Genomic DNA, 6,000 nt, shown 5'->3' with positions numbered 1-6,000 from the left:
GAACTTTGGAGGTGTAGCCAGGAGACTTTGTGGTGGAGCCAGAAGCAAATTTGTAACAAGCACAATTCAACTCCAAAGGGAATTCTGGCCATCACATCTAATGGGACCACACTCCTTTTAAATGCCTTCCCTCCATAGGAAATAATGGATAAGGGCACCTTCTTTTGGGGCTCATAGAATTGGACCCCCTGGTCCAATCCTTTTGAAACTTGGAGTGTATTTTGGGAAGAGGCACTGGATGCTATGCTGCAAATGTGGTGCATCTACCTCAAAAACAGCCCCCAGAGCCCCAGATACTTGTGGATCAATTCTCCATTATACCATTTTTATTACTTCCAACTATGTTTATTGATTTCTTCCTTCCAGATACTTGCCATAGTCAGTCCTGATTAGCTTCTTAGATCTATGAGGCTGTAACTACTTCTATATAAGAAAGAGAAGCTATCATAGAACAGGCAGTAATTTGCCTAACCCCTGTAGGAATGTCACACGATTCTCGGTTGATGTTCATCACACCAGTCTGTCCAGTCTGTCTGTCAATGGCTGCGTTGCTTTATTTATATACATTATTTTTTACAGAATCATTTAATAACAACGTGCAGAATGAGGCGACCGATGTTCACCTTAGCTTGTTACCCCAAATGTGTATTCCAGGAAGGAGGTGAGAAGGGCAGCACATTCTGAGGCCCTCAGCATTCTTGCATAGGGCAAAGTACAGGAAGGCTTAAGACTGCCTTCTAAGTCTATAGATGAAATCGGGACAAGGTTGGTTTGCCAGACCATTGCCTTTTCCTTCAACTCACTCTTTTTTTATTTTTAAAAACTGCCCTCTGAGTCTGTAGATGAAGTCAGATCAAGGTTGGTGTGCCAGACTGTTGACCTTTCCTTCATCTTCTGTTTTTTAAGGGGTATCAAGAACATTCTTTTTTTTTTTAATATTTCAATTTTATTGTTAAAAAAATGATACAAACAAGAACTTAAATAATGCTTATACAAAAGTTATATCAGAGTTTGGTTTTACAAAAAAGAAGCATAGATCAATCAATTACAGAACAATAAAGTTCAACAGTTCAGGAGGCAATATTTCTTCTACAGAGGCAATTGAGTTCACATATTCAAAATATGGAAACCATTTTTCAATAAAGTTATTCTTATAGTTCGGTGATTCCATGATTAAAAGCTGTGTGGACAATTTATCTTGCACAATAAGCTCCCTGACTTTCGCAAACCATTCATCCATAGTAGGAAGATTAGGTTTTTTCCACTTCTGAGCTACTAAAATTTTACCTGCCAGTATCAAGTAAGCAATAAGCTCTTTGCGTTGAGGAGTGGAAAAACTATCTGGCCAGAGATTTAAAAGTACTGATTCTGGTGTTAAAGGTACCATACAGCCAACTATTTCAGATATTTTCGCTATCAACCGAGCCCAATACTTTTGAATTTCAGGGCATAGCCACCAACAATGAAGAAAGTTGCCCTCCTTACCGCACCCTTTCCAACATTCCGCGTTATTATTAAGTTTACTTCTAAAAAATTTTAAAGGAGTCAAATACCAACGTGAAAGGAGTTTAAATTGTTGCGTATGAATATTTATAGCTCTGCTCTTTAAAAGGGGTGAGTTCCAAATCTGAACCCAGTCGTCTTCAGTAAATTGTGTATCGCAGTCTCTTTGCCATGCATTTTGCTGTGAGGTAGGTAGCAGCCATATTTTATCCATCAAAATTTTATAAATTATTGAAATAATGCCTTTCAAATTTGTTCTTCCTGATTTTAGCACTTTTTCAAAGTTATTCAGTTGTTTAGTTTTATAAATTAGTGGAATTACATGGTGAAAAGCCTGATGGATTTGATAGTATTGGAACCATGAAATAGTAATATGGTGTTTCTCCTCTAGTTGTTCCCTAGTTCCTAATTTACCTGCAATTGCTAGGTCATTTAACCTATATAAGCCCTTTTTTCTCCATTCCCCAAAAGTTAAAGAGGCTTTTCCTGGGACAAACCAGGTTTGCCCCAGAAATGCCATCATTGGAGAGGTTGGAGGGGCCAACTGGCCTCTTACTTTATCCCACAGTTCTAAGGTAAATTTCAAATACGGGTTATGTGCCTCCTGCCATCTCCTATCTTTTTTATCATTCCAAAGGACTTCATTTAAAAAGGGATGGGCAAGAGAGGACTGTTCAATTTGGGTCCAAGATATCTGCTGGGCAGGGCTGGCATAAGACACTATATGCCGAAGGTTAGCTGATATATAATATGTATAAAGATCTGGAAGGCCTAAACCACCTCTTTTAGTAGGTCTAGTTAGTAGTTGTGTGGATATCCTTGCTTTTTTCCCATTCCATAGGAATGAGAGAATTAATTTCTGCCATTTTTTAAAAAAGGTCCCATTTTTTAAAAAAGATCGATATTGGAATATTTTGAAATCTAAAAAGGAATTTAGGAAACAGAAAGGATTTAATCAGATCAATTTTTTCCATCAAGGAAAAAGAAAGATTGGCCCAGTCTATAATAGTGGAATGCATTTCTTCTATTAAGGGGTTGAAGTTGCAGCTAAATAATTTTTGAAGGTTAGTAGGGATAAGTATTCCCAGATGTCGCCATTTCTCTTTTACCCATTTGAATGGGAAAGATTTAGAAATATTGTCCCTAGTATTGACCCCTTTATCTTCAAGATAAATGGGATATAACTCTGACTTATTGTAATTGATTACAAACCCTGAATATGTGCTAAATTTATCAATTTTTTTCATGACGTTAGTCAAAGAAGAGATCGGCTGAGATAGATAAAATACTGCATCGTCTGCAAAATAACTTGCTTTATAAACTGTTTTATTGACTTCTACACCATGAATTTCAGTGTCTGAACGAATAACATAGCCCAAATGTGTATTCCAGGAAGGAGGTGAAAAGGGCAGCACATTCTGAGGCCCTCAGCATTCTTGCATGGGGCAAAGTACAGGAAGGCTTAAGCCTGCCTTCTAAGTCTATAGATGAAATCGGAACAAGGTTGGTTTGCCAGACCATTGCCCTTTCCTTCAAACCCCAAAAACATACATTTTGACATTCCTGAAAAGTATAGGCAACAAATACTTCATGATTCCAGTGTGGAAAAATCCAGACAGAATTCTGGTTTTAGGTGATAGAGATCTTATGCTTGAATTAAACAACAATACCATCTATGGAGATGGCACCTTTGATAAAGTGCCAAATATGTTTTACCAACTGTACACATGGCATGCCAAGGTGGGTACTTCATATCCACCATGTATTTACATTTTACTTCAAAAAAGGAACATGAACACCTATAATAGAACGTTTGAAATGGTTAAGCTATTGATTTCAGATCTGTCACCTCAAAAGATTTTAGTGGATTTTGAGAAGGCTTGTATGAATGCAGTGAGGATTGCCTTTCCAAATGCTGAGGTCAAAGGGTGTCATTTTCACCTGTGTCAGAGTCTCATTAGGAAAATCAGCAGTGTTGGCTTGAAGACTGAATATGAAACTAATATGAACATAAAAATTACACTGAAATCTCTTGCTGTATTAGCCTTTGTTCCAGTCAATGATGTGAGAACTGTTTTTGATGAGCTTGCTGCCACAATTCCAGATGAAGACAGCTGCAATGCAGTGCTCATGTACTTCTTTTCAACATATATTGAGGGTGTAGCAGGTCGAGATCCTCAGTTTCCGATAAGAATATGGAATCATCATAATGCAACCCTGGAATAATCACCAAAGACTATAAACTATTGTGAGGGATTTCACAATGCTCTTAATTCCTGGTTCCATTTCACTCATCCCAGTGTGTGGTCTGTATTCGATGGACTGCAGAGGGGCCTGACTAATGCACAGGTAGGTCGCCTAGAGATGAAAAAAAGGAAATATGAGGCACTACTTCTGTGCAGCAATATGAGCAGGTGGAAGATAAACTTAGTTGCTTAAAGAGATTGGCTAACTTGCAATGAAGAATTATATCTGAGTTATTATTGTTGTTGTTAAATAATTGTTGCTTTTACTATTAGGGTTAGAGTGTACCCCAATGTATTAACATTACGAAGTTTGACAAATTGTAAATTAATAAAGTATTTAATTTTATTTAAATATATTTCTATGTAGAGTTTAATTTCTATTATTGTTTTTCCTTCTTAATAAAGTTCATTGATAACAAAATGGTCACTTCTTGTTGCATGTGAATATGACATATTTTAATCCTAAAATAACAATATAAAAATAACAAAATAGTCACTTTTTGTTGCATGTGAATATGACTTATTTTAATCCTAAAACAACAACAAAGCATTATTAATGGTTATCCACAATTATAAACATCTATGGTGCTTTACATATTTTTCCATGGGGGCTTCTTTCCATGGGGGCTTTTTTCCGTGTGGGCTTCTTTCCATGTGGGCATGTTTCCACGTGGGCTTTTTTCTTGTGAGCATTTATGTCCATGGGATTTTTCCTTTGGGATTTTTTCCTTTGGAATTTTTTCCTTTGAGCTTTTTTCTGGTTACCGGGATGATCAGCTGTCGCGCTCCATCCCTGTCACTCAGTTTGGGGTTTTTTCCCATACATTGGAGCCTGGAGAGGGTGGGATTTGAAGAAGAGTGGGAACTCAGACAGGTACAATGCCAGAGATTCCACTCTCCAAACAGCCATTTCCTCCTGAGTAAGTATTGTTGCCAATCTCCAGGTGAGGCCTTGAGATCACTCAAAATTACAGCTGCTCTCCAAATGGGCAGATATCAGTTCCCCTGGAGAAAATGGTACCCTTTGAGTCATTATAGCCTGCTGAGGTCACTCCCCTATGACAGCCAGTGTTACAGGGCAATCCAGACTAGGGTCTGCCAGATGCAGCTTCTTGCTGTGGAAGCTGACTGGGTGATTTTAGACCAGTCATACATTTTCAGCCTAACCTGCCTCACAGGGTTGTTTTCAAAAGTGGGGGGGGGGGAGGATCAAAAGGGAACAATGATGTAAGCTGCTTTGGTCCCCACTGTGGTGAAACACTGTACATCTCCTAGACTGAGGTTGCAGAGAGGGAGGAGCAGATGGACAGCAAATCTACCCCCATCTCTTTTGCCCCCATTCCTTCTTTCTCAAAAGCAATCTACCTCCCTTCTCTGATAACTCACCCAACATTTCCCCACTTTCTCCATTTCTGTTTCCAACAGCTGCCTTCTCGACATACCTTGCCTCCCTCTACATTTCCCATCCCTCCCCAGCCATGTCCCAGGCCATGACACTCACTCACAGCAAATTTCTAGTGCTCGTTGTATTTCTCCCCAAAATGGGCATTATTACTAGTGTTCTCAAAATCCCTGCATGCCCAAAACTACCACAGGTAGAAAAGCATACAAAGAACATTTCTTCCAGATATGTTAGCTTTATAAGTGCAGAGATCTGCTTTTTATAAAAAAAAAATGCTAAGTAGTTATACTAAGAAGTAAATTCCATGTCACTCAGTGGATTACTCGCAGAACAGTATTCTTAGGATTGTAGCCTAGCCCACCTCCTTTACAAAAGAAACAATTGCTAAGGGCACATGACAATCTTAAAACAGGGTGATGATTGCCTGTTTGGCCCATTGTGGTGCTGCACTTAACTCTGGCTCAAAGTATCTAGCAAGAAACTATTAGGCCAGGGGTGGCCAAACTGTGACTTGGGAGCCACATGTGGCTCTTTCACACATATTGTGCAGCTCTCATAGACCCCACCGCCCCTTCAGCCAGCATGAAGAATGCATTTCTTTCTTTAAATACTTCCCCAAGGTGGCTTGGAGAATGCATTTAAAGTTAAAGTTGCTTTCTTTTAACCTCCTTCTCTCCCCTATCTATTTTTCTTCCTCCTTCTCTCCCTCCCCCCCTCTGTGGCTCTCAAACATCTGACATTCATGCCTTGCAGCTCTCAAACATCTGACATTTATTCTATGTGGCTCTTATATTAAGTGAGTTTGGCCACCCCTGCATTAGGCTGTGTGTGAATAGAATGGACACACAG

This window comes from Heteronotia binoei, chromosome 9 (genome assembly GCF_032191835.1).
Source record: "Heteronotia binoei isolate CCM8104 ecotype False Entrance Well chromosome 9, APGP_CSIRO_Hbin_v1, whole genome shotgun sequence".
Lineage (NCBI taxonomy): Eukaryota > Metazoa > Chordata > Lepidosauria > Squamata > Gekkonidae > Heteronotia > Heteronotia binoei.
Note: the sequence above shows the minus strand (reverse complement) of the source record.